Source organism: Anabas testudineus, chromosome 12 (genome assembly GCF_900324465.2).
Source record: "Anabas testudineus chromosome 12, fAnaTes1.2, whole genome shotgun sequence".
Taxonomy (NCBI): domain Eukaryota; kingdom Metazoa; phylum Chordata; class Actinopteri; order Anabantiformes; family Anabantidae; genus Anabas; species Anabas testudineus.
The window spans coordinates 12,948,124-12,960,697 of NC_046621.1; the positions used below are offsets into that span (position 1 = coordinate 12,948,124).

Consider the following 12,574-nt stretch of genomic DNA (forward strand, 5'->3'; position numbering starts at 1 on the left):
ACTCGCAGCCACAGAGTCATATTTGCCCACGACAAGAATAAATCTCGATTCAGAAATGTGTGCGCATTGTGCAAGCTAACACATCAGTAACTTGTGATTTAAGATCAGAAGGACAGAAGACAGGTTGACACTAATGGGTATGGTAATTCGAATGTTATCTCCTCATGCCAAGGCGAGCCATATGTTCACAGTGAAACTCGCGCTCCAACTGGCAGTGTCTCTCCTTTTATGGTCAATTAAGGGCCAAAGTGTAGATCACAGTCAGGCCAAACAGAACATGAATCATTCAACCCCCTTTTGATCAAATCCATCAACCTAACCTGGTTACGGGGCCATCTGACTGGTAACACAAGTAAGTGGCCTGGAAAACCAACCCATGAATATCATAATAAATTAAGCAATGACAGTCGCTGTTGCTGCCAACTCAGCATTACCATCACCGTTTATTGCCTTAAAAGTGACAAACTGACAGGTGAAAGCAATGAAGACGCTTTAAATCTATTAGGTGGTTAGACTAGTCGGGGCTTGTCTGGTTGGTTTGCTCACTGTGATCAAGGTTAAGATAGATAGATGCTCAGCTAACCATTAGAGGCCATTACCTGAGGCAATTAATGTGCATTAAAGCTTTTCTTTTACCACAGTGACGCGACCAAAAGATTGCTTCTGTTAAGTGCTCAGAGGTCAGCCGGGGAGAACTGCACTGTCGCTCAATACAGTGCAAAAAAATGTGCCTTTTACCATGACATGATTCAGTGCCAATCAACTTTTTTCATGCCGAGATCTGCTCTTAATTCACCAGTTGTCGTCGGGCTTGTTTCAAAAGCCCTGACACTTAAAGAAATGCTTTAACTACAAATAAGCAGGATAATCCTTCTCTGGCATAATAGAGGATTAACTTAAACAAATATCAGGACTGCATTTCTCGTTAGGGGTGACCCTTTCGTGTATAAGCAAATCCAGACAACATCAAATCCACATGAGACAAAGCTGGACTGTAATTTAGGTTCAAAATGAAAACGACTGTGATGATTCACCACATAGGCTTTAGTATTCTCACCACACTGCTGAGACTGTGTGATACAAGCATATATCCTGGTGTCTAGCTCAGCTAAGTGGAGCCGGGCAGTCAGCTGTAGATGGTAGGATAAAGTGGTGGGGTTGTCAGCATCAGGTTGTGGACCTACATCAGAGCCCTGTAAACACAGGACCACAGTTTGGTCGGCGAAGTAAACCATCCATCAGATGAAATCAATTCTGTTTACATGTGTCCTGCTGAGCTTTTATGTATGCACGCTTGTGCACATCCAGCATATAAATGTCCTTAAACACTGGTGTCTAATAAGGACACGTCCCACTTCCATGTCACTTCCGAGACACGCTCTGTAAATCTTCTCATGAAGTAACTATCCTCTGACGTAAGGCTGCTCACAGCTACTGGCTCCCAACAGAGGAGGGAGAATAATATTCTTTGTTCAGCTGGGCCCAGATCAGAGATGGGTAAATTTCCCCAAGCAATAAACAGGTTATGAAAGAAGAACAGCTTAGTGTAATCATACTTTTTCAGGAAATCAGATACAGTGTTGCTCCTTTTATCCTTAACCAGAACAATTACATTTTACTGCAGTGTGAAGCCCAGTTGGCCATAATATATAGTATTTGTAACCAAGCAGACTAAATAAGACAAAAGAAATCTGAGCTGGACTGACTATACAGCATCCTGATGGTGATGGATCGATGAGGCAGATGGTGAGGAGCCAGGCACACACACACAGAAATTGTACTCATGAACACAGTCTGGATGTCTGAGGTTAACTCTGTATATGCAGCAGTCTCATAAATATCTGCAAACGACGTACAGGCAAGCAACTATGAGCGCGCACGCACGCAAGCAAAGAACTGGGCACATAGTCATAAGCCGTTATTTGGATAATTGTGTCATTCAATTAAAGCTAATCACAACAATTGTGACAGACTTAATTTCATTACTCATCCCAATAACCCACCACACCTAATAAAAAACCAGGAGTGAACGTTGGTTTCGAGCAGCGGCGAGCAGCGAAGTGTGCATGTTTGTAAAGTGTGAGAAAGAAGTCCACACAGAAACACCCACAAACAGGTTTAACACCTGAGGTGACTGTGTCAACTTTTGTGTCTTCTTTCCCCACAGACAATGAACATGACCTAGATTCTGTCCACTAAAACGCGCAGAGGGGGAAACACGACATTTGTTAATTGGCCTAAACATTTTGATTGGTAATACGTGAACATGCATGTTACCATGTGTATGTAAGAAGTAGTAGTAGTAGAAATATCACAAGAAATTAGCTGGGTGCCGTTATCGACCTTTAATCCGGAACAGGTGCCATGACAAAGCACTCAAGTGGCACTTTAACTAGCAAAGATAAATAAATGCTGCAACAAAGACTGACCCGAGCTGGCTGCCGGAAAACACACAAACCAGTTTCTCTAGTCACGCGATTGCAGGACCGTGTGAGCTAATTTTGTTTTTGCAGAAAAGTCACAGACAAACAAACTCCTTTGTCGTGTCCTGCAAAGCCTTTTCACTAAAGAATGTGGCTCATAAAGAGTGAAACACAGCAGCAAGCCAACGCAGGCAACAAATTGCACCTTGTCTGAGGACACGGCGCGATTCGGCTAAGCGAAACAGCTGTGTCACATATGCACCACTTTTACCAACATGAATAAATTAAGGCCCCTGCCAAACTCATTATTATCCCATCCATATAGCGAGGTTTAAGAATGCCAATGAGGACTATGCTCATTTTGTAGTCGTCGTGCACAGTGCTCAGGAAGAAACAAGCACTTTTACACGATTATAGGCAGTAAATCAGCAGCATATTCCAGCTGACAGTCTGTCTTTTGTGACTCTGAAAAATGATGCCCCATTTTTATTCTGGAAATTAAATTCCCCAAGCAAATGAATTACATCTCACGAGAAGATGTGACAGTGCAGTGATGTCCCACAGGACAGGCTAGAGGAATGGACGGGCAGATGTTCTGACCAGCAGAGGTCAAAGAAGGTCAAGCTGTTCCATTATGAGAGGACAAGGGTGGTATTTATTCACTGCCTTCTCCTCCTAAGTAAGGGTGGAGTTAGAAGGAATGGAGATGGATACTTAACCCTTGAGGCAAACGGGTGACTACAAACTGTCCACTGTTTCTCTTCTTATTGAGGGTGGAGATGCAGCAACTGTTGCACCCACTGAGAGGAAGGTATTAACACAAAAGGACATAGATGATGGGGGGGGAAGGAAAAAACAGAAATGCACACGTGCATGTGACTCCTGAATGATCAAGAGAAAGTGCTACCACCCAGGCTGGATAATAACCCAAAAGAAAAGAGACTGGGTGTTCTGACGATGCATAATGCCAATAGTCGCACAGTACAACCCCCTTTAATGACCACAGAGGTGGTTTAACCTGATCTGACTTGTCTGTGGAGTCTGTTTTGTTACAAAAGATCAAAGTGGCTCTGCACACAGCATATAGAAGATGATGCTGAACTGGTACATTTTTTATTTGTCTTACTTACACACACATTCACCATCGTTTCAGAAAAGCTGCCTGCTGACTAACCTTTTTCTTAGGTCACACTTAAGAGCCAATTAAGTGTTGGAGGGCATGCTCATCTTGTATAGTGATGTTGGAACAGGCCAAGTTTTTTATTTAGGTGAACACCCTGGTACCCTGGAACCACCAGCTCTATGTCTGAGCCCTGGATGTTCACCGCTGTGTGTGGTAGTGTCTTTCTCCGGAAGTCAATCACCATCTCTTCCATTTTCTGGGTGTTTAAGCACAGGTGGTTGCGCACACACCAGTCCACAAAGTCTATAATGGTTGACCTGTAATAAAACTCATTCCCCTCGTACATACAACTAACAATGGGCGACACATTGGTGGGATTGAACATGCCATTATGGGCCTGTGCACTGCAGAATATTGTTATTGGTACTACAGAGGCAACCATGAAGTTTCCATTGAGGCTGATTTCTCTGCATTAGTAGACCACAGGGCTGCTGCTGGAGACAAACCCACATGCACTCACACAGAATTACTACTAAGGAGCAAGATGAGTGCCCAGAGAGACAATTTTCTAAATAATTATAAAAAAAACATCAGTTTTTAAGTCCTTCTGTTACAGTTAAGCAGTTAAGTTGTGCCAGGAAGAAACTCTGATGAAAACTGTCACACTGTATCCAAGCCAGAGCACAGACACCTGAGGCAAAAATCAGGGAAATGAAGCTTTCTGAGAGTTGTTGAGGGAGGAGATGGATTGCGGTAACACCAAAGTGTATCCAGTGCATGTTAGTGGGATGAGTGACACAACATCAGCCACCTATTAGTCACCAGTCAGGGCGTGCTCCTTGGATCACTAACCTCATGAGACTGTGAATAAATGATTTCACCCTCCAAAGGGGAAATGATTTATAATGAATGACTTCACTGCTGTACACATTCACTTTACACCAGATCTGGTCACATGCAAGACGAATATCAACGAGGATATAAAAAGGTTGCTGGATGTAGGAAATGCGACATCTCTAAAAGAGGAGTTGTTTGTCTTTGATATGCTCAAAGAAGGGTTCCTGCCAGCACAGGAGATGGAGATCAAAACGTTCACCCTGTCAGAGCCATCAAGGATCATGAAAGCTCTGAGAGTTATGCCATTTAACACATAACATATTGTTAATCAGGTAGAAAGAATTCAAACAGAAAAGCAACACGTGGGCTGCAGCGGCCGCACATAATTCAGAAGTGATTTTTTTTTTCCACATACTCACACACACCAGCTGTGTTGCACACAGGACATGCACATGCCTTGTAGTTGTGAGTCAGTTCTTCCCCTTCTACCACAGAGAGACAGTAAGCTGTAGACGGTACACACTCGCACATTATCCATATCCAGGGAGATCCATCTGGAAAAGTCAACAATTGTCCTGTTGAGTGGGCCAAACCACCAGGGCGATTTCAGGGGCTCAGGGAGACAACCTATACTAGCTACCATCTCAGCCACAGCATAAAGACTCATGACAAGGACACAGAGAGTGGCCTGGTCACTGTGCAGCAACCTCTTTAAACTGATTTCATAACATTTCTTGGAACAAAATAGTAGTGATTTGGAGCGAGGCGCCAATACCAGATCAGAAGGAGTCAATAAACCAAGTGTTTCAAGTTCCTGGCTCCAGCACCTTTAATAATATTACGATCGAGCTGCAGACAAATTAGGAGTCAGTTTCTCCAATGACAGTTGAATGTCAAATACCATTAATAGTCTCTAGTATTTCTTGTACACACAAACACCTGATGTGTTTCCAGCAGCATGGTGAACTCTCTCTGTTCTCCAACATCACAACATGAGGTCTGAAGATTCGCTTTCATGCCACTTAACTTGTGAGTGGCAAGGTTTGATAATCATCTGACATGGCTGTGAACCCTGGCTGGCCTGTTAAAACTTTTAAAAAGCGGCATTTATGAGAGACTGGTGGCATCTGCTTTGGCACAGGAGGAGAAGGAGCTGTATTAATATTGCAGACGTGTCCCAGGTTGCAACAAGCTGGGTAGAGACCTGCAGACATGTAATCTGCCCGACTTGGCATCAACACATTGAGAAATTTTCTAGCTGACCTTCTTGACTTTGTATAAATGCTGTGCCCTTGTGTGTGTGTGTGCTGACTGGGAGTTTGTTAGAAAGGAGCAATTCATTTTGGTCCAGAAAGTCCTTTCCACCTGCGCCCAATGACTACCTGACATGGACTGTGCAGCAGGGGTGGAGTAGAGAGCCAGACAGCCAGTGAGCATTTTGGTCCCCCAACGGGCCACAGAGTGAACCTTAAGTTAAGTGGAGATCATGTATTGGCTGCAAAAATAATCAAGCCCACACACACACTGACTCTGCTACTGCTGCCCGGCAAGTACACCACTCAGTTTCCATTACATGGACGACGCCATGCGTATTTTACATGATTTTGCCACTATTGCACAGGGGTGGACTCGAAAACAGATTAAACTGATAAAATGTCAATACAACAACTGTTTCTGTGTCCTTATCTTAACACACTTAACAACTCCCTTCAGCCACATTTGGTGCATTTTCCTACGGTCAACTGAGACCCGTCAGCAAAATGTGCCTAGACATTGATATCACCCCAGGAAACAGTTTATTTGGATACATTTACCTGTTTGGAGAAAAGGATTTTCAAGAAAACTTTAATTGACCGTGTACACTGAGTGGATGCCAGGATTGCCAGTGACGTAAACCAATCAGCACCCTGTTTCTGTTTACCCTGGCCAGACGCCCAATGACTGAAACAGCACGACAAAGCCAGGAGACTGAGAAGTGGAGAAGAGAGATTATCTCGCTCAGAGATCAAACCACCAACTGCAAAAGAAGGGAAGAGGGCTGGACGGGGAGAGAAGTGCTAATGAGCCCGAAAATGTTCCTCAACATAACACAAATACATCGGCTGCCAAAGACTCTCCAAAGCACTTCATGTCTGTCGCAAAGCCCAGGAAACAGTGCAGATAAGGGCATGGCACGTTCCACACAGTTCAGCGGAGCGAGCTACTGAGTAAGCAAAAGAAGGGAAACAACATCAATATCTTGCATGACTGCAGAGTTATACCAATTTTGTGTTGTGATGACTGATATATGGCTCCTAGAAGTAGACTGTGATTAATGGAATATAGGGTACAATTGGATCCATGTGTGGTCCGTGATAGATTTGTGTACGTCACAACATTCGTTTTCATTTGCTCTTAACACCTCTGTGGTTATAGGATTAATCATTTATTGATTGGAATCATATTGAATTGGGAAACTGATGCAGAAATCTGTACACCATAATGACATTTAACCATAAAAGCCGCATCCATCTTTCACAGACAATTAATACCACACACAGCTTTGACTGTTTAACAAACGATGAATGGTCTCAACACCAGCTTTTGTGGTGAACACCAGCTTTTAGTTAAGTTTTACTTCACTAGCTCCAGAGACTAGTGGTCATGTGCTACCAGCAAACTCTTTGAAAGCCAAATATAATCTAAACCACAGCAGTAAGAAATAGAAGCATGCAAGTTACTATTATGCTTTCCCAACTGGACTGTCTACACCAAGACAGATGCCTTGAAATACTGTATGTTAGCAGATCAACCTCATAGCTTTAGGTGTTGTAGAAAATACATCAGAAGAGGGCGGGTCCATTAGCTTTCATCGAAAAACAAAAATACAGACGATTTCCGCCCACTGATGAGCAGGTGGGCATGTGTTTAAGTAAATGTGTACCCAGAATTGGCTCAATCCATCATAGCGGACAAAAGAATACACATGGCGCCAATTCAACATCCCAGGACCAAGCACTTCGGCCTATGTTTGCCAGCTGTGTTTGCCTTTCCAATAGGGCACAGATAGTAAGTGAGGCCTAATGGTTAACTGGACCCAAGGTGGGGCAGATCAATCACAATTTCTATTGTTGTAGGGACTGACCTCTAGGGCAGGCTTAGAGTCACCGAGTGGGGGGTGAAGAAAAAGAAAGAGTGGGGTATGTCCACACAAACAGGGAAGTTGACGGTCTGAAGAAAGAACCAACACGTGCCGTTGTTCAAAGATGTTTCTCAGGAAGACACACGTCTACCATGTACGCATGCACCGTTCACATGGCAGAGACATGAAGCAACATGACTGTTCCTACCTTGAATTCATAATCAAAGGCACACGCTGAATTTTGCCTACAACAGAAATGTGCTTTGGTCATAAAAGATCACACACTCTCCCAGTTCTCCATTGCAGCGGAATTAATAAGCTATCAAGTCTTATATCAATATCAGTAGCTTGTGTACGCAGTACTTTGTCATCTCTTTTTGTATATTCCTTTTGATAATTGAACTACGTCTTGTGCATCCACAGTTTGTAAATCACTATCAATTTCACAGTGCTGAAACAGCACCTTCCCCCAGACTGAAATATTGTATGTCGTCTGGTAGGCTTTCAGGAATTATATGCACCACTACTCAACTGCTGCCTTGGGGGCTTTTTGCCTCGTGTCCACCAATTGCCATCTGATTTATACGATCATCAATAAAAAATGGTAATAGCATGTCATGCAGTTATTTCTGTGAGGTTAATGAAAGTCTGAATCAAAGGTGAGGTTGTCTGGCACTTTAAGAGGACTCTCGCTCCCTTCTTCACCTACACCCTAATTATCTGCAAAGGTAACTCCTAATCCGACACCTCATTTGACACTTTGTTAAAGCTCCTGCCACCATTTAATCTTCATTTTCTTTGCAAGCCTCACATGCAATTCTTTAGCAGGTGACCCAGAAGGGGTGCAGTGCAATTTCGGCTTGTATTAATCTCCTCAAGATCTGAAAGTTGCAGTTGTTAAGACAAACATGGTGCAGTGGTTAAGCTGGATGACATCAGCTTGCTCCCCTAAGGTGGACAGAAGGTCCCTGTTTGCGCAGAAGGGCGGGGGGGATCCTGGAGCAGAGACACAAAGTGCACGCGACTAAACAAATCTCCCAAAGTACGTGCGTCTTAGCCAAAGGAAAACAAGTTATATTCAGAATCATTGAATTATGCATCACACAAAGTAGAATGCACCCCTTTTATTCACTGTATATGTCAGAGTTCAGCTAAGACAGAGCAGTGAATGTAAATGTTGTGTTGGTCCTAGTTCTCTAACCTGTAGTTTTGTGCACCCGGAAGGGGTCAGAGCCAGCCACGTGTCTTTTGGTTGGCGTCTCAGTTATTGCGGTAGCAAATTACAACTCTTGGTCAAGATGCTGTCAACACCAGCTTTTAGTTCACCTGCTTTTTATAGCAAACACTCTAGCTGCTGCTGACCATGTGCTACCAGCAAACACTTTGAAAGCCAAATATAATCTGAACCACAGAAGTAAGAAATAGAAGCATGCAAGCCACCATCATGCTTGCCTGACTGGACTGTCTATACTGAGACAGAGGCCTTGAAAGGGCACTTCACTGTAATCCAGCAGTGAATATGGTGTGAAATAGAAAAAAGAAATTCCAGTTGAATCCGTTTCACGTCCCTTTGTCTGGAAGATGCACCAGCCATATGCAGCCCCTGTGGTTTCCCCCTGCTGTACCTCTCTACCTAGACTCAGTAAGTCCTTCATCCCTGTGTGACAATAAGCACAGATGTTACCCATGCCTGATAAGTCACATGCACGCCACCTTATATGGAGAAAAATGTGCCGGGAAGAAGACATGAAACATTGGCGGTACTTGGCCAGTGTGCTAGCACTTCACAATTAATGACAATGGGCACTCACACACAGCCTGAGGAGCAGAGAATGGTTTCCAAGTTTTTTCCCTACTCTGTGAAGGTCCCTGTTCACGTACTGCATTAAAGTATCAAATACAACAAGCGTCAATTCTCCACAACAGACTGCTCTTGTTTGCATAATTCCACAAAGTTACACAGAGCAAATTAACCAACCTCAAAACAGATCACTCCCGTGGTTATTATGTCACCGTTTCATGATGTTACCGAGTCCTTCAACTTAAATTAGACAAGTAATGAGCTGTAGAGGCACGTGAAGCCACTCTGTGCCACCCAGAGAGGAGAAGCATTGCATTTCCTTTTTGTCACTGGTAAACAACCGACTGTCCTGCCAGTAGAAAGACATAATGCACAACTTGTGTGACAAAAGGAAAGAGCGAACAGGCAAAATGATAACGTTTTCCACTAAATTATGGGTCAAACTCTATAATTATCACTCTGGTTCAAGACCCCGTCCCAACCCGGAGAAAAACAGAATAGTAAAAATATAATGTTCCTCATGGTTGAGGATCTATTTGCCACAAAAATGTGAACCGCCAAGACCAAAATATGCATATGGTGCCACAGCTTCTGACCCAGTGATTTTGTTACTGATGTGTGGTAGAAGAAGCAGGGGTCGCACATGAGAAAAACAGCAATTATCTAAGTAAATAACCATTTCTGTTTAGTCCATTAAACAGACGAGACGGTTGAAAGGCTTGGCGAAATACAAACCAATCACACAGCATGTTCCCCTCCAAAGACATAAACACGAGTCATTCTTAAGTGCCTTTTCTGTTACTCTCATGTTGGGCATGTTGGGCTGAGCCTAATTCCTGATTACATATTAAGTTCTTGGATTAATTCTGAATATCATACCACATTTTCTCACGGTTGAACCAAGAAACATCTGCAATAATACTGGAGGGATCCAACCTCCAGGCCCGTCAGACTCTTTAAGTCAAACATTAGCTTGTGTGTTCATTATTAAAATCCTCCCTGGCAGCATGCAGTGTAAGCAGGACAATCAGACTGACACCTTCTTAGGTGGGTTTCCATTAAAGAGGGCGCACCGTGCCAAAAGGCATGCCCGGCCCCTTCCTCCTGCTCTATTGCTCTGTTTGCTTCTGGGCAGGCCCTTCACTTCAGGGGTCCCGGGTTCCTTTTGGGGCCTCTGCATGTGGCTAGAGAGCCCTTCCACCCCAGCACACGGCCAAACAACAATACAAATGGAGGGTTAATCGCAACCACACACACACACACACACACACAGGAATGATCAATGCTCCCAGTTTCTCAGTTCATAAATCAGAGGGAAGAAAGAGAAGCGATAAGCAGCCTCTTTAAAAGTGTCACTGCTACATGCTTAACAACTGAAGGCACAGTGATCCATTGTGTTTTCATTCCAGTGGAATGAAAACCAAAATACCTTTGGTTTAGTGGGATTTTTAATTCATTTCCAAGGCAGCACATGCAGCCAGGGTGTGAACAACAATTACTGAATAACAGATATCTTAAAGAAAATTCATAATGGCAGTTTTCATTTCACATAATTATACATTTTAAAAGGACAAAGCACTACATAATAGCTATAATACACACTGGCCCACGCTGCGCTCCTACAATAAAGACGCCTGTTCACTATGAAACGGTTTAAATCGCCATTCATTGTTTTGTTTTAGTTTTTTTTTGGCAGGAAAATCGTTTGAGCCACAGCTGCTGCAGATACATTAACCATGCGATGATTTCATTTCGCATTCAGTAGACAAACTTTTCAACACAAACTTTGTGTTAATGCCGTGACGCGTTGCGCGCACAGCGCACATAACCAAACGAAGTCTAATGAGCCAACGTGACTGCGCTAGAAGTTTTGCCTGCAACTTACCGGCTAATCTTTCCTCTAGTAGACATACTTCTCACAATATCCTCGCAACCCTCCCATTAAAACAGCAGCATCCAGCAGAGACACAGAGATCGCTTTGTCTTGGAGCGTACTTCCAGCGATCCTCCGTTTCCACACCGACCCTTCCTGGGACGCAGCGCCAGGAGACTGCGGGCTCCTCCCAGACAATGTGGGGTTAAACTCCTCCTTCCCACGGCCACTCACACGGGGTGGGGGTGGGGGTGGGGGGGTCCGTGTGCTCACGTACCGGAGGACTCGCGAAAATTTTCTGTCAGTGCATGATAAAAAAAAAAAAAAAAAGCTGCCAAATCAGGGGTTCTCAAACTGTGGTTCGTGGAACTTTACGGTCCTCTCGTAGACATGTGCGGGTCCTTAGCAAATCAAAGTATGATTTTAATTACACAACGATTCCACCCAGTGCTCACACACAGTTCAACCTATTCTCCAGTGGGACTGCAACCCAGGCTTTAAATAGCTGTTGACTATCAGTGTGTGATTTTAAAGGCGCTCTGCATAGATGCAATGAATAAATAAACCATGTCACCAGGGTTATTTTGCTTGGTCTTCAGACTTATAAAGCCTGGCGTCATCAACCGAAAGTGCATTGTGGGAAATGTAGGATCAACAAAAGATACTAGAAACCTGAACTAGCAGGATCTGTACCAGGATTAAGAAAAAGCCCATTCAACATCCCACTGAGATTTCTAACATTGCTAATGGAAAGATCCATTGCAAGATTGGAACTTGTAATAGCTTGTGGTGTGGTGGTTGTCGAAGAATCTCAAAGGGGAACAAGATGGACATATTTTGCATAACAAGCCTGTCTATGACACGGACTAATGAACTGATAAGCAGGGTGATATGAAACAAGTTTGGTCTCCTCAGACAATGAAACACCGTGCACGCAAAGAGGGTGGCCATTGTTTTTCTTTGACCTGAAGTATTCATGGCTCCATTTCATTTTATCTCCCTTTTTGCAGTCAATTGCATTAAAATGCCTCCACACCTTGATAACAGAGTTGGGGTGACCAGGCTTCCTTCCTGCAATCTCCTTTGCAATGCTCGTAAACCTTGTGCTTTGTAATGTGGCTCTTTGACCAGGCGTGTCGGCTTGGCTAGACCCAGCTAATCTACATCAGCCTCTTTACAGCTGCTGCAGTGGGAGCCCATATGATGATGCCTATCTCTCTGTAGCTCATTGTAGCAGCAGATACTGTAATGCTCTGCTCCTTTCATCATGCACCGATCTGTCTACATAACAAGCAGCATCTCATTCTACCTCACTTTTAGTTAGCCAAGGGGTATTCAGCCCCACTTAGAGCATCACATTGTTATGAAATCAACATAATGCATCATCTGCAGGGAT

General features: G+C 43.7%; 1 protein-coding gene across 2 annotated transcripts in view; it reads right to left on the reverse strand.

Annotated features, from left to right (window-relative positions):
- Positions 1–12,574, reverse strand: part of LOC113158655 (T-lymphoma invasion and metastasis-inducing protein 2-like) — a 96,570-nt gene that overhangs the window by 49,611 nt on the left and 34,385 nt on the right. The window contains exon 1 of one of the 2 annotated variants that reach the window (XM_026354718.1): positions 11,191–11,346. The exons of the other annotated variant lie outside the window; for it this stretch is intronic. The gene's annotated coding sequence lies outside the window, so the exon portion shown is untranslated. Of the gene's footprint in view, positions 1–11,190; positions 11,347–12,574 lie in introns of those variants that run through there. 2 annotated transcript variants of the gene reach the window in all.